Genomic DNA, 22,654 nt, shown 5'->3' on the forward strand with positions numbered 1-22,654 from the left:
TGGACAACCGCCCCCTGTGTTACCATTGTGGAGAACCAGGTCATGTCATCCGTCGATGCCCGTACCGCGAGATAGGGCTGCCGGGATTCTCACCTACTGCTCGCCGTCCACGCATCGGGGAACGACCAGCAGCAATCAAAGATTACCTGGCTAGTAGGCCCGCCAACGCGCCGAACCATTATCGGTCCCGCTCTCCGTCACCGGCTCGTCCAAGTTCCCCCTATCGCAGCAGCGAGACACGAGGACCAAGGTCGGCAAGCCCCCTTCGGGGAAACTAGAAGCAGCAACCTCAGGAGGGAAGGTTGCCGACGGCCGAATTACTAATGTCCCTCCATCAGCGCCGCGATGCGATCCACAGACGAATTCCCACGAAGAGGTGAGCGCGGACCTCTCCGTATGTGTCGACGGGCACCCCATAGTTGCTTTACTGGATACCGGTGCAGATTACTCAATTCTAAGCAAAAAACTGGCCGATCGCCTGCGGAAAGTGAAGACCCCATGGAGTGGACCCCAGATCCGTTCCGCAGGAGGTCATCTAATGACGCCCATTGGAAAGTGCACCGCGAGGATTGCCATCGGTAACTGTGATTTCGTTGCCACCTTCCTCGTGCTCTCACAGTGCTGCAGAGACATGATCTTGGGAATGGACTTCCTGCGGGAGCACGGTGCCGTCATAAACTATCGTGAGCGTTCAGTCATTTTTTCGCCAAACGGTACGTCCACAGAAAGTGAAAGAAAGCGAATTCACGTACCTCTGCGCATAGGTGGCAGCGACGTACTAATGCCTCCTAGGTCATGCGCGCTTGTTTCAGTCGTCTGTGACAATCCGCGCAGTGGTGATGGCATAGCCGAGCAGATAAGCGGCCTTTTGCTCAACCAAGGAATTGCCATTGCCCGCGGTCTGGTGCACCTTACCGAATGCTGCGCGCAGGTGTTGCTCACAAATTTCACTAACGAACGTCAGCGCATCGTGAAGGGAACTGCAGTGGCCTGCTTTGAAGAAATTGACGACGGGCAAGCCTGCTTTGCACTACAGAGCGATACGTCTAGCGATTGTACATCTCCTGCCACTGTTGACGTGAATCCTGACTTGCCACATGATAAGCAACAAGTTCTCTACGGGCTGCTGAACCAGTTTTCCGACTGCTTCTCCACGACATCAGGCGTCCGTCAAACTGCACTAGTGAAACACCGCATCATAACAGATGAAACTGAGAGACCTATTCACCAGAATCCATACCGTGTATCCCCAAGAGAACGCGAGGCGATACGGGACCAAATCGAACAAATGCTTAAGGACGACGTCATCCAACCGACAAGGAGCCCATGGGCGTCACCTGTCGTGTTAGTCAGGAAGAAAGATGGCAGCCTCTGTTTTTGCATGGACTATCGCAAGCTGAACCACGTAACGAAGAAGGACGTATACCCTTTGCCAAGGATCGATGACTCCCTCGACAGGTTGCGCCATGCGCGCTATTTCTCATCCATGGACCTAAAAAGTGGATATTGGCAAATAGAAGTGGATGAGCGTGATCGCGAAAAAACAGTCTTTATCACGCCAGACGGTTTGTACGAATTTAAGGTTCTTCCTTTCCGACTATGCTCTGCACCAGCAACATTCCAAAGGATGATGGATACCGTTTTGTCCGGGCTAAAATGGCAAACATGTCTGGTGTATCTGGATGATGTGATTGTATTCTCGCCGACGTTTGACGAGCATGTCAAGCGGTTGTCCGCAGTGCTACATGCTATACGGTCCGCCGGACTCACACTGAAGCGAGAAAAATGCCACTTTGGATTCAAGGAACTACGCTTTCTAGGTCACGTCGTCAGCCGTGATGGAGTTCATCCAGATCCTGATAAAATTGCAGCTGTTTCCAAGTTTCCTACGCCGGTTGATAAAAGGGCTGTTCGACGGTTTTTAGGACTCTGCTCCTACTACAGGCGCTTTATCGCAAACTTTTCCCGAATAGCGGCCCCACTTACTAACCTTACCCGGGATGACGTTCTTTTCCAGTGGACCGCCAAGGAGCAAGTCGCTTTCGACGAACTTAGACATCGTCTACAGACACCACCCGTCCTAGCCCACTTTGACGAAAAGGCTCCTACGATCATCCCCACCGATGCAAGCAACGTCGGACTTGGAGCCGCTCTTATACAGCTACAGGATGGAGTCAAAAGAGTGGTTGCTTACGCAAGTAGGTCTCTGTCCCGTGCGGAAATGAACTATTCAACAACCGAGAAAGAATGTCTAGCGGTTGTTTGGGCCACAAGCAAATTCCGTCCATACATATACGGCCGGCCATTCAGTGTTGCGAGCGATCACCACTCGCTCTGCTGGCTAGCAAATTTGAAAAACCCTTGTGGACGTCTCGCACGCTGGAGTCTGAGGCTGCAGGAATTTGACATGGTTATCCAATACAAATCTGGAAAGCAGCATAGCAATGCTGACTGTCTCTCACGAGCCCCCGTTGAGCCTGCAGGTGGAGAAGACGAGGTTTCATTTGTGTGTGCGGTGCAGGCGACAACCGTTGCAAAGCAACAGCGGAATGACCAGGAACTGCGGCCGCTAATTGATTTCTTGGAGGGACACACTTCGACTGCACCTAGGCTATTCTCCAAAGGACTTTCCTCCTTTTGCTTGATTAATAACGTACTGTACAAGAAAAACTTTACCCCCAACGGCAGAAGCATCTTGCTTGTAGTTCCAACTCCCCTGCGAGAAGACGTTTTGCAAGCCTGCCACGACAAACCCTCGGCCGGTCACTCGGGCTACACTCGAACATTAGCAAGGATACAACAAAGTTATTACTGGCCTAGGCTGTCCAGCGTTGTCAGGGAGTACGTCCGTACCTGCAGGGATTGCCAGCGACGCAAAATGCCCCCGAACCGACCTGCCGGCTTGCTCCAGCCAATTCAAATACCTGCGAGGCCATTCGAACAAGTTGGAATGGATCTGCTTGGCCCCTTCCCAACATCTTCGCAAGGTAACAAATGGATTATCGTGGCTACAGATTACCTGACCCGGTATGCGGAAACAAAGGCTGTCTCGCGGGGCACTGCAGAAGAAGTAGCCCAATTTTTCGTTGAAAACATCGTGCTTCGACATGGTGCTCCTGCTTGCGTTGTCACGGACAGAGGCACAGCCAGCCACAGTCACCAGCTTGGCTGTAAAGCCAAGCTGGTGAGCGCCATCATGACGCTGAGTGGCACATCCCACCGACGAACGACCGCCTACCATCCTCAAACCAACGGGCTTACGGAGCGCATGAATAAAACAATTGCCGACATGTTAAGCATTTACGTGGATGCCGAGCACAAGACCTGGGACGTCGTTCTACCTTACATCACGTTCGCCTATAATACGGCACAACAGGAAACGACGCGGATGACACCTTTCCAGATTCTTTACGGTCGAGAGGTTTCTACCATGCTGGACGCCATGCTCCCTCACGATTGAAGGGACGACGCTGCACCTTCCTTCGACTTCACCCAGCGCGTCGAAGACGCACGGCAGATTGCGCGTCAGAGGATACGGCAACAACAGCACTTTGACGCTGCGCGTTACAATCTCAGGCATAGACACGTGCAGTTTGTAGAAGGCGACCAATTCTGGATATGGACGCCGGTTCGTCGACGGGGCTTATCGGAAAAGCTGCTCCGGCGATTTTTCGGGCCCTATACAGTGCAAAGGAAGTTAAGCGACGTGACTTATGAAGTTGTTCCGTCCTGCCCTTCTCCTCGAGCACGCCGCCGGCCACAACCTGAAGTAGTCCACGTGGTACGCACGAAGCCTTATTTCTCCCGATGACGACTTTTGTGACCTCAGCGCTACGTGACCCCGCCATCTACCGCGCATACCATACGGTGACTCTACGCATCGGGACGATGCTCTCTTGGGAGGGGGGCAAATGTCACGTGTGCAAGGAGTTTAAAGAGGACGACGACGAAGGGAACGCCTCCAGCCAGCTGTCTTCAGCGCGTGCCGACGAACTGCCGACGACGACGAGGAGGAGCAGAGTGTCTCGGGAAGTGGCGCGCGAGAGCACGTGGACCGAGCTGGACGATCGAGAACGCCAGTCTAGCGCGTGGTGGGCCGGAGGAAGCAACTTCTTCGCTGAGTGACTAGGAGGCACAAGTTCGCCTTATTAAATTACCATCACTCACCCGGACTATTTCATCATTATTCTTGTTACGTGTCAATATTGATAGAAATGTGGTCTGAACATTCTCTATACGTTTACTGTTAGAATGACAGGTTCTATTCCACACGACAGAGGCATATTCTAGTTGAGGAATACAAAGTGTTTTGAATAGTTTCAGGAATGAATTAGGAGACCTAAAGTTCTGTGAAAATCTGCATACAGCACCAAGAGAGCGAAGATCCCGCCGAGTGAGTTGATCGACATGGGGCGAGAAAGTGAAGGCGCTGTCAAAGATCATTCCAAGGCCTCTGATACCATCAACTCTAGACAGGGGACCGTCGTCAATGGTGTAAGGAAGGTAAAGAATGTTTGTTTTTCAGCTATAATCGATGTCCTTTGTTTTCTTTGGATTAAGATTTAATCTATTCTCTGAACACCATTTAGAGAACGAGGACACATTTTTGCTGAGGGAAACAGAGTCCTCGGCGGACTCAATATGTTTGAATATTTTGGTGTCGTCAGCATAGATTAGGAACGAAGACTTCTTAATTACAGCTGACACATCCTTTATAAAAATAGAAAACCACAGAGGGCCCAACACAGAGCCTTGGGGCACACCACTTGTTGTCCTGTACATAGCGGACTTCTTGCCGTGAACACTCACATAACAAAACTGGTTGTGTAGATAGCTCCACAACAATGGTACGAGTGGTGCATCAATACCAGACAGTAAAAGCTTATTTAGTAACAACGAGTGGCAGGCAACATCGAATGCCTTGCTCAGGTCGCACTATACAACGTCCAACTGGCACCTCTCTGAAACTGCTGCGGAGGCCTGCACCATGAAGCAGGCGAGGTTTGTTGTTGTCGACTTTCTCGATATAAAACCATGCTGGTTAGGTATAAGGACGTTTTGTACAGAACTTGATAAGACTTTGTGAAGCATTGTCTCAAACAGCTTGGAGCAGGCACAAAGGAGAGAAACAGCCCTATAATTTGTTGCGTCAGACGTCGGGCCTGTCTTTAAAATTGGACGCACTCGAGAGATTTTCCACGTGCGAGGGAAGACGTTTGTTTTTAGACAATTATTGAATATATAAGTTAGAACAGGTACAAAAATTCTGCCATAGGTTTTAACAATGGCTGGTGGGATTCCCTCAGGGCCACAGGACAAAGATGGTTTCACGCGCTTTAGGCTCTCAAGAACCAGCTTTTCGTCTAATAGTATAAGGCTTGGGCCTTGTACTTGGTTTAAAAAAAGGTTCATTACCGTCTCATCGCGCTGGCCATATGTAGCGCTAAATGTCTGCGCAAAATAATTGGCGACGTCATGCGCCTGTTCCCCAGAAGAATTACCCCGGCTGATGTGATCACATGGGTTGTTTTTACGAGACCGGATATACTTCCGAAATTCCGCAGGCTGGGAATTCATGCTGCTCTCCACGGAATCTAGATAGGAGCGGTTGTCACGCTCATATAGACTGCTACATATTTTTCGGTTCGAGGGAAAGTCCTCCTTCCATTTATGAAGTCCAGTGCTCTTTTACTTTCTGTGGGCCCGGTCCTTTTTTTTTAAGCGCGGTACGAAGTTCTATGGAGGACCAATAAGGGTACTTTGGGCGGCTGGGCTTGAACTTGGGGATCAACTTGTCCATACCGCTTTTGACAACTTCAGTGAACCGCTCGACCTCCGCATCACAATCAGGAAGATCTTGAATTGCAGACCAATCAAAAGTACAAAAGAAGTCATGCAAGCCAATGTAGTCCCCACGAGCATAACAGTAGCAAGCTAATTCGTTATTCTTCAACGAGACCCTACGGCGTTGAAAAGAGATTGGAGTAGAAACTAAAACCGAGGATGAAACTTGTCGGGTTTAACAAGAGAAATACCGGAACCTGATACTCGTGCATTCTGAATGTTTGAAAAGCAGAGGTCTAAGATGTTTTTGGAGCTATTTTTGATATTAATAAGTTGCATCATTGAATTGAAGGCTACGAAGTCTAATAGCAAGCTGTATTTCTGTTGCACGTAATAGTTGTAGTCTTGAAGAGTAAGGCTATCCCATTGCACACCAGGTGCATTGAAATCACCTAAAATAACATGCTGATGGTTTTGGTGAGATGCGAATACTTGTTTTATAGATGTAAGAACCTGATTAAACGCTGAAGGAGCAATATCAGGAGGAATATAAAATGCCCCCAGTAAAAGCATCTCACCACCATTTAGTCGTATATCTAGTCTAGTCAAAACATACTCGTAGTCGCCTTCCAGTTCATGACGCCGCAAACATTTAAAAGCACTGTCAACCGCAACTAACACCCCCTCCCTTTTGCTTAACCCCACCAAAATCCGTATCTTTACGAAAGACTTGGTAGTTTGGTGGAAAATAATCCAAAAAGCTAATATCACCGCAGTGCCAGGTTTCGGAAATAACAATAACCTGAATACTTGAAGAAACTACATTTGAGAAAAATTCAGACGTTTGGTTGGAAGACCGCGAGCATTCTGATGATAGATGTCTATTCTATTTCTTCTTTTTGTCATCATACGCGACATCGGTAGTAAGTATCATCTCCGGAAGCAGCTTTCCTCTGAACGGTATAAAAGACAATCGTTAGGCCACAAGGAGGGATCTGCCAGACGCTGAAAAGAGTCCTCACTTACAGTCACGCAGAAGGAGGAATAGGAGTCGTACTTTGTCTTCAGCCGCTGGCACGATGAAGGTGTGCCATCTACGGACGACAAGTGCGTGGTCAGTTGCGCAGAGGTGGTGCAGGGAGGTAGCTTCGAAACGAAGATGCGCCTCGGGTGCTTCGGTCGCTGCACAACGGAGGTTCGAGTTGTGTCTGCTGCGCCTACACACGCCGCACTCCCGTTTTTTTTGTTGGATTTCACCGAGTCGGTGCGAGGAGTCGCACTGGATGGGGGACTTGGTAGGGGAGAAGTCGAAGAAGTTGTTGACCCTGGCATTGGCTGGTCGGGAACTGTGTCCGCCACCATCCCGTTCGTATACGCCACAGCACCGGCCAACGTTGAAGAGGGCTCACGCCGTAGAGAAGCTGCCGCCGCCGTCCCATTGAGCGTGGGCGTCGAAGGGGGGGAAGGCACGGGAAAAAAGGAACTGGCCCGTCGCGACAGCTCCCCGTGCAAGCTGCGAACCTCTGCCCGCAGTGAAGCAATAGGGAGGCGAAGCTAAAGTTTGCCGGGCGAGGGCAGCGCTGATTCTATCGCGAAGCGCCGTCCTTTTCTCTTCGAGGGTGTGAGGAGAATTCTCGCCGCCCTTTCCACATGCTGGATTGAGTGGCTCGTGCAGCCGGTGGCCGCTTCGTTCGCATTTGGGAGTAGGGGGGACGGGGGCTTCCAGCGGTGGGGGAAGGCGGAAATGGATCAGGGAGTGCGACAGCGTGCACACTGAGCTGCACGTGCCGTTGTAAGACGGACCGCGCGGGCGGGCGGGTGGCTCCCTCGGATAGGGTGCACGGGGCGAAAGAACGGACGCTCCCGCAGTCGTTTGGCGATGTCGAAGGTGGTGAAACTGAAAGCGAAGGAAACCCCCCATATTTTTGCATGGTCAGCTTTCACGACAGTAACAAGATGGCGAAAGAAGAGGATCCATTCGTTAAATTCTGCAAATTCCCCGCGAAAGCGCACCAAAAGGAAAGACGGCAAGCATGGATCACTGCGGTTCGAAAGGTGAAATAAGTTTGCACATTTTTGTTTGTACCTGTGTACTTTCAGTTTACATTACCTGGCTTTGAAAATGCGAACTAGTGTTCTAACGAGTCCTCCCCTCTACACTTTTTTAATACATGCTGCCAATGATTGTTTTTTGCTATAATAAATGAACGTCGGAGTTGTTTGGCTGGTGCCGTTCGATATCGTCCATATATAACACAATAGGTTGACATTTTGCATGGGTGAAAAAAAATAGTTTCTAGCGATTTACCTGGCTGTAGAAGCTCCGGTCCGTCTTGTCATTGTGACTTGTGTTCTGGACGGGATTGCTGCGTTGTTCGTTTTTTTGTTTTTTCCAACATTTACAAATACTGGTAATAAAAAGAGGTATACATCAAATACTGTATAATAATAGTAATAAAAGTTATACGCCACAAGCAGTTCTGTTGTTTCCTTGAACTGTCATTCTAACCCATACTTGCACTCCAAGAGCGTGACAAATATTGCGAACAAAAATTCCTTCAAGGACAAGTAAAATGGAAATGCGGCGCTGTAAGCGCACCCCTAATTAGCTTGTGCCTTTCTAATGCGTTTTTATAAGATGCAGCTGATTGTTTTAAGGGTAAGAAATAACCTATTAACCATAATCAATCACGTTTATCTTACATCTCTTGCAAGCGTTAGTGTTGCTGCAGCCCAGAAAATCCGGATGACCAAAGCGCGAGCACACGAAGGGAGTAACAAACAAGAGAAAAGTACGCTGTGACACGCTTAACAGCTGTCGCCTTGCAGACGAAAAGACAGCAGCTAACGACTGCCGAACAACGCGTTTCCCCCCTTAAAATCGTCGGGGCGGTCTGCCGGTCGAGCGGCGGGTAGGAGACGGCGCGTCTGTAGCAGACGACAAGACAAATGTCGACAAAAATGAACTCAGTAACTACTCTACGTTTAAACCGAACTTGCTGGACACGTGCAGACGCGTATGGTTTCATAAGTCAAAAGAAAATTTTACCCACTCCTCTTCCTAGCGCGAAAAATGCAGCACGCACGCAGCGAAAAAAGCACGTGCCAAAGCGGCGGCAGCCCCCGCGTACTCCCGCGGAAGGGAGAGTGCAGCGCCACCCGCCGATCGTTCCGGAGCCTATTACGTCTGACTGCTGGGCGAAAGCACAGGCATCGTCCCTGCACAGGCGCTCGTTCCCCTCTCGCAGCTTCGCCAGCTCGTCCGTCAGGAAAGAGATCCCCTCGAGGGCGTTGAGAAGCATGAGTTGGAGACCCGCCGAGTCTTCAAGATCACCCAAACAGGGGGTGCTTTTCTATGTAAGGAGTGGTTGCGCCCAGGGAGGCAATCGTTGGCTCTCGTCGCCGGAGTCGATGCTAGGCCTACCTTCGGTATCCAACGCCGAACACGAACACAGACGACACTGGAAAGGTTGCTCACCGGTCTTCAAATATTGTAGCTCCTCATCCGGTAGCTGAATGCACTTGATGTTAGCACATTTTTTTGCATGATGCACATCGAAAAAACTGAGCAGCACAGTACACACACGTCTGTGCTGGGTGCCAATAATAATAATTTATTCACTGTAAACATGCAAATAGATATTCCAGCCCGTATAAGTGTGTGGGGGTCGCCTGCGTGCGTGGCTGGTCAGCCCAGCGAATCACAGTTTGTAATTGATCATAATAAATTTACATATAGCTATTTACAACCAAATACAATATTTTCAACATATAACAACAAACTGGATAAATATTAACACAAGGGCGGGAACATACAAGACACTCTATAAAACACTGCGATTAAGGAAGCTTTGCTTGAAAGAAAAAAATACAATTGTTACATAGACGAATGCAAAGCTTGGTGTTCAAACACAATAAGAATTACAAACTGAGTAACACACCGGGTGCAAAAATGGGAAGCTTTATGCGTCGGTGTTCAATGCTATTCAATGAGCCTGCAAGGTGTAATAAATAAAATACACCATAATCGAAGCAAGCGTTTCACCGTGGTGAAGTTAGGGATATTGGGGTCAAAGTGAAGCTGAATAAAATAAAATGCAATATAGAAGCCGCGACTTCTTTTACCGAAATTGGTGTACACACGAGTTAGCACGAATCGTTCAGTGTAACGTAGCGGCTTTAATTTAATGTTGACTGCTTTGAATGAATCATCAAATTAATTTTTCATTGTTACATTGAAGGAACCCCATCCGAGCGCAAGGGGTTCGCGAGCCCGAACCCGCCCGACGAAGTAACACCGATCCCCATGAGAAGAAATCACGGGTTTATTCCGGGACAACCAAAGTGGAAACAACAAAGAAAGCAAGTCGTGGGGCAATATAAAGAAAACACAGAAAGCAAGTGCGCAAAGCGCGCAAAGAAAACATTCCGGCAGTTGAAGCCCTGCTTGTCCAGAAAGTTACAGCATGGTGCTGTACACTCACGACGACGTCTTCAGTCACTTGTGCCGACGTAGGGTGCACAGCGTCCGCTGCAGACGCTGGTTGCTCCTCGCTGTGTGGGGGTCATGGTTCTAGCTCGCCGCCGCACGCGGCCGCAGCTGCTCCCGCGTGTCCCACTGCTCCCACTGCTCTTGTGACCACCGCTTTTAAGCTATTCCGTTGGTTGTGCACATGTTCCGGGTTTTGTGCGCACTACACGTGCTCGTTGTGGCACACCGAAGCAACTATCGGTGTTCCACGGGCACTCAATACACTGTAATCATCCTCCGCGGGCGCATTAGGGGCAGCGTCATTACAACATCAAAAATACACTGCTGGCGCGCAGACAACACGTCAACAGAAAGCATAATTGATAGAATACCGTAATCATGGTGTTGCGTACCATACCCACGGTTAACAGCAATTTTATTCAGTATTTGGTTTATAACGTGTAATTTGCAAGGGTAACCAAACCCATAAACTTTCAAACCATATGTGATAATAGACTCACCCAGACATTTGTACACCATTTCTCTAACGAAAACGTCAGAGTACGACCTCAGAGATACAACTATAAACAAATTAAACGCCACCGTTTAGCCGCCTCCTCAATTTGCAAACTCCAAGATAATGTCTCGTCAAAGATCAAACCAAGGTATTTAACATTGTGTACCAGATCAAGTTCATAGCCGGAACAACCGAAACATTGAGTACCATGGAGAAAAACAGAGTAAGTCGGCGTTGGAACTTTACGCGGGCTATGAAAACATAACTTTGTTTTTGATGTGTTAACAAAAATACTGTCACGGGACATCTAGGCGGCCTATGTGGCGGCAGGGCAATGATGAGGCGAACCATGGGCCACGATGAAGTGATGTATTTACAAGATGTTGCCGCAGAGCGATGCGATCTATTTACAAGCGGCCATGATCGCTCGGGGCAGCCGCATCCTCTTCGTCGTCTTCGGTGACGGGTTATGGCGCTATGGGGCATTGATAGGTGTTCCGTGACAATACTGTTCATATTGAACCAGTCGACCAAAACACAAATGTCTTCTTGAATAATTTCAGCTCCATCATCATATGTGTCGCAGGCCAATGCAAGAACTGTATCATCTGCGTAAAGAAAACCGTTTGATTTAAAAGGAAAATCGCCCAGTTGGCTGCCATAAATGTTAAATAATAAAGTCCCTAGCACACACCCCTGTGGTGCTCCATGGTCTATGGGAAACGTATTGCTGATGCAGGTTGAAATGCGTACACATTGAGCACGATCAGAGACGTAATTATTAAAAAACTGCTTATACGGTCCTCTGAAACCAAAGATATCTAATTTACTCAGCAAAGAGTGGTGGTTAATTGTGTCGAATGTGATTCTCAATTCGACGAAAAGGCAAATTATCATTTTGTTGTTATCAAATATATGCAAATGTAATCGTTAACGTCTTAAAATAAATGTGTACTGCTTAGTCCTCTGCGAAAACCGAATTGAACAGGGTTTATTAAAACGTATTTAGTGCAAGTTGAAGTCTTGGAGTTTAAGACAATTTTCTCTGAAATACGTGGCAAGGAGCATAAAACAGCCATCGCTCGGTAGTTACCTGATCATACAGTTTTTTAGAACCTTTCTTATGAAGGAGTCTAATCACAGTGACTTTCATTTTATTCGGAATTTCACAAGTGGCCAAAGATTTGATTTAGTATATCGAGTAATATATTTATAAGTTCCTCAAAGTTACCAAACAGGTCTCGAATTCTAATTCCATCAAATGAAGCAGATCTAGTTATCGGTATCGAATTAGCAACATCCCATAACTGAGACTCATTGACTGTGGGAAAATAGGCTGATTTTATATTTGATAATAATAATAATAATAATAATAATAAACTTTATTTTTCATATACAATGTACAATACAGGCCTGCCTAAGCCACAACATGGGCTTGTAGGGCAGCGCCCGGCAGCTGGGGAGCATCTAGGAATAGTATTAACATACAAAAAAAATTAGTTGAGCATTTGTAGAAGCTGCGACTTGATTTGTTTGCGGGTAATGTCATAACAAAAGACATCAGGCAACTCGTTCATAGTGCGCGGGACATAGAAGGAACGAGCATGTTCCCTGAAATAAGTGCGAACACGTGGAATAACAAAACGATCACGTGGGCGCAAGTCACGAGCAGGAGTGTATGCGTGACAGAATTCTTTTGTGTACAGATATTTCAAAACAACAGTCTCCTTAAACAATGAGTCAAATGAGTGCATTCTCAAACAGGCAAAGACGCTCAGGTTTTCATCCCTTGACATACCATACATAACTGAGCGAAGAATTCCTTCCAACATAGCATTAATTTTCTTACGCCAGAAAGCAGTACAAAAATAAAAACAACAAATGCCGTAACGGAGTACACTGTAAGCTAGGGTATGCGCAATTAACCTTCTAACAGTGATCGGACATAGAAACTTAAGTGAATAAAGCAAGCAAGAAATTTTACGGAGGTGCCCACAAATGTAGGCCATATGACTGTTCCAGGACATATTCGAGTCAAAAAGAATACCTAAATATTCAACATTTGTCTGGTACTCTATCGGAAGTCAGGAACAATTACTACAACATCGAGGAGAATTGAGGTAAAATGGACGAAAAACAGGAATACGTTTTAAAGGATTGTGGAAGCATACTAGTTTTGTTTTAGCAGTGTTGACCGAAATCAAGTTGCTGCAAAACCACTTCATTACATTATCAGCATCAGTCCTCAACGCATCTACCGCCTGATCATAATCACCGTTACGCGAAACTAATAACGTATCGTGTGCATACTGAAAGACACGGCTGTGTTGAGCGGCATCAGAGAGGTCATTAACGTAAAGGTTAAACAAAAGGGGGGCCAAAATAGAACCCTGCGGTACACCACTCATTAGTTTAATGTTCTTGCTTTTAATGCTGCCTATCGCAACAACCTGGGTTCGGTCACACAAATAGTTTCTAAAAAATGGACAAGAAAGGGCCGCGAAATCCATAGTCACACAGTTTACAGAGGAGCACTTCATGACTGATAGAATCAAACGCTTTCGAAACGTCTAAAAATAAACCGCAGGCAAACTCGTTGTTATCAATTGTATTGTTCAGGTGATCGGACAGATCTTCCAAAGCCAACTGAGTGCCGCGCCCTGTGATGAAACCGTACTGTGTTGTTGATAACACATTATGTTGCTCAAGGAAGCTCAGCATGATAAAGTAGACATGTTTTTCAATTAACAAGGCAATACACGAAAGTATAGAAATAGCGCGGTAGTTTGATACAGAGTTGCGTTCCCCATCCTTGTAGAGCGGGAATACGAGAGCTTGTTTTAGTTTTGGCGGAAAGGACTGTGTTGAAATGACGTTGTTAACAATGACCAGTAAAACGCATTTCAAGGTATTGAAGTTCCTGCAGAGGACATCAACCGTAATACCATCCATACCAGCGCATTTCTGTCACTTCATACTAAATAAAATATAGCGAATGTCTTCTTCTGTACACTCGGGCAGAAAGGCAGAGTTAACTACTGGACTCACTTTAGATGGAAAAAAGCCAACAGGGGAGGAATTGCTTGCAGCCGAAGCAAACTGAGTGTTGAATTGGTCTGCTAACGTTATGGAAGGGGCACCAAAATTTCTAGCAATGGTTTCGTGCGTGTTTTTTGACTGACGACCTCTAAGCTGATTTATAACGGACCATGTTTTGCCCGGGTTAGACCGGGATTCTGAAAATCTCCGATGGAAGTGTTGACGTTTTTCCAATCTAATTAAAGCAGTAACTCTATTGCGGGCAATTTTATAAGCGACACGCAATTTGTCGTTTTTAGGGGAGCGTCGACACAATACCCAAGCCATCTCTTTCTCTGCAATAGCTGAGAGAATGCTGCGATTCATCCAAGGGCAATCAGTCTTCCTCTGTTTTAACAGTACCGTTTTTTTTGCACGAGTTTACCATTTCCCCATAGATAGTTACAAAAGAATCATAGGCAGAGCATTCAGGAACCTCTGAAAGGAACGTTTCCCAGTCATATTCTTTGAGCAACAAGTTCAGCTTCCGATTGTCAACAATTTCAATTTCTGATCCTGCCCTGCTGTGGTGTACTGATTGCAGTGAACGCGAAATAAAACGACACCCTACGAAGAAATGATCGGACAACTTGTGCTCTACAACAAAAGGAATTACGTCATCGTTTTCAGCTCGAACGTTTACGTGATCCAAGCACGATGACACCAAAGATGCTCCTAGATACTCTACACGCGTCGGACAACTTATCATTGCCTCGATGCCAGCGTCCGCAAGTGTATTTAAGTATTCCAGTACAACGGGCTTTTGGTTTTTCATTAGGTCAATGTTGATGTCGCCTATCATGCATATATGTCCCCGCGGAAAAGGAAGCATGCGCAGTTCTTCCACAAAATGTTTAGCGTTTAGGTGCGGAGGCCTGTAAATAGCAAGCAGGGTGACCGCAAAAGACTGGTTGCAAATGCGAATTGCCAACGACTCGGCATTTGTGAAACCGATATCTACCACAGACGAAATCCAGTCATTTTTAATGAAAACCGCAATACCACCACCCACTTTATCCTTGCGAGTGAAGAAATGTTCATGGTAGTCATGAAGAGAAAATTTACTAGTAAGCTGTTCAGGAATGTTAATTTCAGTCAACACGAAAACATCAGCTAAGTCACGAATTACAGTCACATGTGCATTCAAGCTAAGTCACGAATTACAGTCACATGTGCACAAAATTCATCCCAGTGTCGACGAATGCTCCTCACATTAACATGAAAAATAGTGAAGCAACTCGCAGTTCTAACAAAATCGTTGCGCAAGGAAAGAAAGTCCCTAAACTGAATGTTGAAACTGTTTAAGAGAAAAGAAAAAAAAAACGACGCAGAGCAGATTACTAAATAATGAGAGACAAATCAGAAGCGGTTACTATGCGAACACACCGGTCGCCCTCTTTTTTCCTGATGTCAATCCTGCCGAAGTATATTCATCAAAGCGATTTGCGTTTGCGAGGTAAGTAAGTTGGCTAATTTTATCGGGCAAAGTGATTGGTAAGCTCAGTCGCAAGTGTCACGGGAGTGATATCCGGAAATGGTTCTTGCAGCATCATATCAATGTTTGTTTTTTGTGCAGTGATATTCACAAATCATTCTTCCGATTACTTACGACGGCACGTATGCATACTCTGGTAAAATTAGAAACGGGACTGGTACTGCGCTCGGAACTTAGATGCTCCCTTTTGTGTGTTTTTTTATTGTCTTCGTGTGTGAAAGTTGGGGGTGCACAGCAACGAATTGTCGCTTGGTTCTAACAAGCTTCACTTTTTCGTTGGTCCCCTGCGAGAAATATTCTTTAGCCACGCCACACAAAAACTAGTGGTACCGCACTCCCAGCTCATTTTTAGCGTTCGAGTCGAAGACCGGCACACAGCAGTTGTGCGGCATAGCTTTGTATCCACGAGACTTCCTACAACAAAAACGGACTCAGAAGAAGGCCCCAGTAACAACGAAAATCACATTTCATACACGCACCGCGTGTGTTTTAGGGTCCGTTTGTGCACCAACGCGAACGATGCGCTTGGTGCGTGCACTTGTTCCGGCCAAGAGTGCGACAAGGCTATCTTGCTGGTACCCGAACGGTTGCGCCCTCACCGAAAACAACGGCTGCAACTGTCAACTCCGCAGAAAGGCGCTCTTCCATTAACAGCGACGCGTCCCGGGAGGCCGCCTGCGTTTGATCGAGTGGCCGTGCCGCTGTTCACATACTGCGGAAATGGTACAAAAAATTCCGGAGCTGAGCCCTGACAGATATCAAACAGCCCAAGCGCGGTATTTCGGGTAAGACGGTCTGTGCTGCCATGGTGACAAGAGTATTGTCTGCTCGCTGCAATGGCTGCCCCGCATGTAGGGATTGCAATAAAAGCCAACTTAGCAGATTATTTCTCGGGATATTTTCGAATATAGTTTTTGGATGCAATCAAACTGTTCAAAAACATAATTGTAGCTACGTTCACACTAACAAATTGAGAGTGCTTGGGTTGGAAATATCGATGTTTTCTTGGAGCACTTGTTGCATGGAAGTGAAGAAAACAGGGAACCAGGTGCGGCCGACGCTTGATTTGCTGCGAATAGACTTGACAAGCCACCTGACATGACAATTTGCACAACACCCCGCTTCATTGCGTAAACATAGGGCATGAAGCATTTTACTGAACAATTATACACCACCACTAAGCATACGAACTACCTTGCGCTGGAGATAGATGTGACTGGTGAGTATTGTGCGATCACGTAAACACACCTGCCGGCGTGAATAGCCTGCATTCTGTTTGGTAAATATCCTTGCACATGCACAACAGAGAGGGAGAATTTTATGACCAGATAACGCACCACTACCAAGCTATTCACAACAATCATCACAGGCTATACAACTTGTGACGGCGAAATGCGAATGAAAAACCAGTTCGTGTACATTCAGTAGATGCAGCCATTTTTTATTGCATCAATCAGCTTCTTGGTTTTCCCATCACCACTGTAGCTGTGCCTTCAGCAGTGCACCAAGGGTTTTCTATTACTGCGAGGTGGTCTCTTCGGCGCGGGCCATGGCGTCTTCTGCACGGAAGCCGAGTCCACCGGTGCCATCGGCACGACCTCTAAAGGCAGCACCCGGGGTGGCGATCATGGCTGCGATATGATGTACAAAGAAAAATAGAGAGAGTTTTGAAGCGACGGCCTTCAATTGCCCGTTCGGCAAAAATCTCCTACCGGGGTTGCCGGCGTGACTACGGCAATTTGTTTGGCTAGTATACGGAATTGAATTCCCGTTGGCTGGGATAGCGGGCTGGCAAGACCGCCTTTGCATGCGAATGAAAGTATGCGGCCACTTGCCATCACCCTTTTGTATGTGGGGCCTCAAAGTTAATCCTGTACGCTTCAAGGTTACCGTGGTCAACCCGTAACCACAGCCGACGTGTATTGAGATTGTCGGAGTTCACCGTGTCGCTAAACCTAACATTACTTCAAGAAAATTAAAAAGAGCGCAAAGGACGAGGACAAAGAAACACAGTAGACGGGGCGCGCGCTCACTACCAACTAGTTTATTTCGAAAACCCTTCCCACATATAAATGTCAATACATCAGGGGCGCGCCTGCGCACAGAAGACCTAAAAAAGGCAAGCCACATGCACGCTACCGATTACGGCACAAAAGGCGGAACTCACTCTCCCGCAAATACACCGATGTCTGGCTGACACAATCTGTGCCCCTTTTTTTAATATGGTATGCCTCCAAAAGTTCACGTGCCACCGTATCCCTGCTGCGGCCCAGTATCTTCGACTGATTAAACAGAGGCACGCATTTACATTCTGCGCAGTGCGCCGGAAGATTCGCACCGGAATCCTTTGTGAGGGACAGCTCATGTTCGCGGGCCCGGTCATTGACACATCGGCCGGTTTGTCCTATATAGGACTTGCCGCAGTCCTGTCAGGGGGATGAAACTCCGCCGTTTTTCTGTCCCGGGACAGCAGCGATCCTAACGTTTGGGGGCTGTAGTACATGCGAGCATAAATGAACGTTGTTGTTGCATCTTATATTTAATACTAGGTTAATTATTAATTACGAAGTTTTTAATATGCAAGTAAACTTAAAAGTTGCAGTTCGAGATTGCGAAAATACGAGCGCCACCAGCAGTGGAAAACAGGAATCGCGCCTTTCGGCTTCGCACCGCTGAAAAGGGGCGTTTCTTGTCGCGCCCATATGTATGCTACGATCCACGGTGTTCCGAGGGCCGTTTTTACCACCGTAAAGTCTGTTTCATCGAAACAGACGCATGAATGGATTCGCGCCGTCATCACAGATCGTGCTGTACTGAGTGGTGTCAAAATTCTTCACGCCAGGCCGGCATAAACTTCTTTTGGATCCCGGCGGACGAAAGGTACGGTCTGCATGCTACTTGTTTTGCTTTTCTACGCTTGCACGAGATAGCAGGATGCGGTTGCAGCAGTAGCTGTATAATTTAAGTGAGCATGCACTTGCACTATCTATTTATTACATTCTGATTGTCTCCTTTGACTCTTGTCTGAAGCATGAAATGCGCGGCAGAGCATCTGGTAATTAATCCAATCACAACATTAGCTACACAGGTTTGTTTATACGTGCGTTATTGATTTAATGCGTTTAGATCGTGTGTTTGCATTTTAGCGCAAGTGAATGCGCGGTATGCGGCAAACTGTATATGAGGCGACATATACAATAACTAATGGAACAGTGTGAGCTTATCTGCACTATTTTTATTATCTTTTGATTGCCTGCGTTTGGTTTGTTTTCGTAGCATGCGTTGCTGTTCATATTATTAATATTATTGTGATTATTATAATTATTACCAATATTATTGTTATCGTTATTATTATCAGCCTGTTTATGTCCACAGCTGGAGGAAGGCATTCCCATACACTTATGGCTCAAAGGGTGGGTCCGCAGGTTCATATCGTGTTGTTAGCACTAGGTGTACTAAGTAGTGACTACATCAATTATTTTATTGCGTTTCAATTCTGCGTTCTGTGTGTTCTGCATTTTGTCGTCACGTGAATCAACGGCACATCGCAGAATAAACTTGTAGCAATAACTATACAAAGTAAGCAATTGCTTTATTTGTTTATAATACAATCATAACTATAATTCCGCCACTTATAATTTATAATTTAACCTTCAGTTCCGTGCTTGCAGTTTCAGCTTTAGCACAAGAACGATCGATGTATTCACAAGAACGCAGTTACAGCTATAAGCCGATAAATAATTAGACAGTGCAGGCTTAACCTTTGCTAGGAATTTATTAGAAGTTTTGAAATAAGGTTTTTATAACCGGTTAAATTTCAGCGCCTGAGAAATACCTGATGAATACATAGTGCGCCAAAGTATATATATGCATGAATAATTGCTTAGCGATTATGGTGTGGGATGGCTGCTTTTGTCTGGAGAAGTGTATTTTGGATTAGGAGGAAAGGTGGGTCGTTGCCACCGAACATTATCAGCGCACAAATAGAAAAACGTATCTGCGTCTCTTAATAATAAAAGCTGTATTGAATTTAAAATTTGCCTTTACGATTGGTCACAAGTCGTCTTTCAGATAACTTTTATTCCGAATACAGATGCTAGTTGAAAGCAGCAGTAAAGCTAGTATTCATGCTAACCCAAATATACACACGTGCTTGATGTTCCAGATCTCGCGTTTGGCTCCAGTGTGCGAGAAGGCAGAACCTGGCTCATTTACCACCTCGACAGATCTACAGCAGCTACCGGCTGTGTCCTGCCCATTTCACCACCAGAGACTACGAGGACCTTGGACAGACAAGGCACTGGACAGATATGCACTGGCTGGATACCTAATTAGCATGCGGCCATGTGCCATACACTTGTTTGCGACTAAAAGTGTAAAATATCCAAGTTGTGTTTTTACTGTATGAATGGTACATTTAGCAATAAAAATGAAAATACCTGTACTCTTTATCCTTGTCTAGATTGTGTGTACTAACAAACCAAAACAACGTCGTACTTAGAATAAGTGGTGCAAAAAGAAGTGGACGTGTAAAACTTCATCAATCAGAACAAAACAATTGCCCTTTCGATAATGTGGCGGGTTGCGCAACAGGAAAAAGGTCGTGCGCTGGCCATCTGAATATCTTCCACTCGCTCAATTTACCTTCCACGTGCGTCCCAATTGAATTTGTCGCTAATTTGCCCCCACCCCCCCACCCCGCTCGGCTTTTCAGTCCTCATCAAGATGGCGTTTCCCAGTGCATGTCTGCAACACGCCGCCATGTTTTTAGTACCGCCCCCAAACACCAGGGGTTTGTCCGGCGCTTCGATCGAATATCGCGTCCCATGCAAGGTATAGGAAGTTTCACTCCCCTGGTCCAGTGGCAACTCATATACTGCAGCCACTGCGCAATCCACATAACGCAGTGCGTGCTTTTTACCACAGGCAGCCCCTTTTCTGGCATCCCCAGGGATGCGCGCGCACAACTTTGCCAGCTTTCGCGGCGCTGAAAAAACAACGGGTACATTGTGCCTGTTCGCCACTTCCTTAAGGTTATGTGTCACCTTGTGGATATATGGAATCACTTCAGGCCTCTCGGGGCTCTTTTGCCTTTCTTTTTCCTTCGCCGTGCCTTTTAGTTTCTGCAGCAGGGATTCCACAGTCGCCACCAGGATGGTATTTGGATACCCTGACGACCGCAACCTCTCAATCTGTTGTTGAAAACTGGTGTGGGCGGCATGATCGCAAGACTTTTGGAGGGCGGATTCCAGACCGAGCTTAGCAATTGCTCGTTTAACAGTCTTTGAGTGGGCCGAATTGAACGGCAGCAGTGGTTTGCGGGAGCGTGGGTTGTACGCCCAGCATACATGAGATTGCATAACAGAAAGCTTAAGATCTAAAAATTGCAAGTTCCCCTCGGCAGGCAGTTCGTGTGTAAAAGACAAACCTTGTCCCATCTCGTTGAAAGTGTCCAACGAGATGGGATACTTTCAACGAGATGGGACAAGGTTTGTCTTTTACACACGAACTGCCTGCCGAGGGGAACTTGCAATTTTTAGATCTTAAGCTACGTATATATTTTCTCAATTCTGTGTTTAATAAAACAAAAATATTTTCTGTATTTACTCTGCATTTCTTAAAAGTCTTCTTTGGCAGACGATAATAATTGCATTGGTAAAAACTTCCACCAATCCCTTCTGCTCCTAGGAGACGAGTTGAAAGAAAGTAGGCAAATTTTCTGGGGCCCTGAAAAGGCTTCACTCATAGCAATGCGATTAAAAAACTGCACCGTTACCTAGGATGATCGCAAGCACAACCAGGAGTTGGAGTCCAAAAATACGGAACATGGTGAAATTTGTATCTGAAATAAAATCAGAATTTTCCTTGATGGTTAAAAAGGATATACTTTGGATTTTTCAATATGCAGCGTAACAATTTCTTTCAAGAAAACACAGGGAAGCTGAAAAAATGCTATGAAAAACAGAAATAATAGTCCAAAACCAACCTAATATGACGACTCCTTTAACATGTGATTTGTTTAAAGACAGAACTTCTAACTGGATGACTGATTCCAAATTTATTAGGCATAATTTATTTCCCATAGACAAAAATGTCTGCTTTTACTGAAAGGCACATGCACCCTTTTTAATTCGGATATTTCATAGTACGTTGCATTATATAAATATTGAAAACAATAAATTGTTTTAAGTGCTAACACGAAACAGGTGGGGCATTTTTATACGTGAACTGGTGCAGATTTGTGCTGTGTCGTACAGACCAGTGCTGAGGGCTACAGGGGATATCAATCAGTAAAAAAATGAACATATGCCGCACTTCGTGCACCATTGCAGCCAGTTCAGGTAAAAAAATGCCCATAGTATTGCAAACGGCTTCTCAGGGAAATTCCAATTTTCTGCAGAGTTGTAAACGGCACAACTGAAAGACATGTGCAGGACTCTAGCCTTAAAATATATATTTCAAGTTTTTATTCCAATTAATACATCGCTACATGAGTCTGCAAGAGTCAAATATTGGAAAGGAATCAAGAGAAAGCCGTAATCCTGCCTGTAAAAAAATACCATAGCGAGTTATTCCACACTTACCGAAGGAACTTCACGAAGAAGACTCTTGAGTTTTTGTCTACGCAATAGCTGACAATAAGCCTGGTGAAATACCGTGCTTTTATAACGCTAACGGGTGATTGTTTGATGTGTTTTTTCAACTTCCGATGACAGCAATTTACGACGATGCACGCACAAAGGAAATTATTCCGTATTGTTTTATTTTCTTTTTTAAGATTAAGTACGTCAGGGCTGTTTTTCAGCATGCTGGAGGGGATACAGCATAATTGGAAATGCCAGTACAACATGACACCAGTTTCCGGATAAGTTTTTGTTAGTTTTATTACTTCGATGGGATGCCCGTTGTTGCCAAAAAACAAGCTTGTCTCCAACGCTACTCAACAAACTTAATTATACGCAAGAACTGGAAACCGGCTTTGTGTGACGTTTTGTCTGTAAATGATTGATTGATTGTAGGCTTTAACGCGCCGACGCAACGCAGGCGATGAGGCGCGCCCTCGCGGAGGGCTCCGGATTAATTTTGACCACCTGGGGGTCTTTAACGTGCGCCGAAATCCCGAACACACGGGCGTTTTTGCTTTTAGCCTCCATCAGAAATGCGGCCGCCGCCACCGCGAATTGAACCCGCGACCTCATGCTCAGCGGTGCAACGCCTTAGCCACTGAGCAACCACTGCCATTTTTGTAAATAGGTTATCCTTCTGGCGTAGTTCAACTGGTTCTGCTCCCGTTCAGAGTCGACAATGC

General features: G+C 46.1%; 1 long non-coding RNA gene across 1 annotated transcript in view; it reads right to left on the reverse strand.

The window, feature by feature from the left end:
- LOC144158447 (uncharacterized) overlaps nucleotides 1-21,955 on the reverse strand; it is a 107,395-nt gene extending 85,440 nt beyond the window's left edge. Inside the window, exon 1 of the long non-coding RNA XR_013320070.1 lies at nucleotides 21,930-21,955. This is a non-coding gene — a long non-coding RNA (uncharacterized LOC144158447). The remainder of the gene's footprint in view (nucleotides 1-21,929) is intronic.
- Between the last annotated feature and the right edge of the window lie 699 nt (nucleotides 21,956-22,654).

The sequence above is a fragment of the Haemaphysalis longicornis genome, unplaced genomic scaffold (assembly GCF_048455015.1).
Source record: "Haemaphysalis longicornis isolate Haplotype H1 unplaced genomic scaffold, Haemaphysalis longicornis Haplotype H1 scaffold_10, whole genome shotgun sequence".
NCBI lineage: Eukaryota > Metazoa > Arthropoda > Arachnida > Ixodida > Ixodidae > Haemaphysalis > Haemaphysalis longicornis.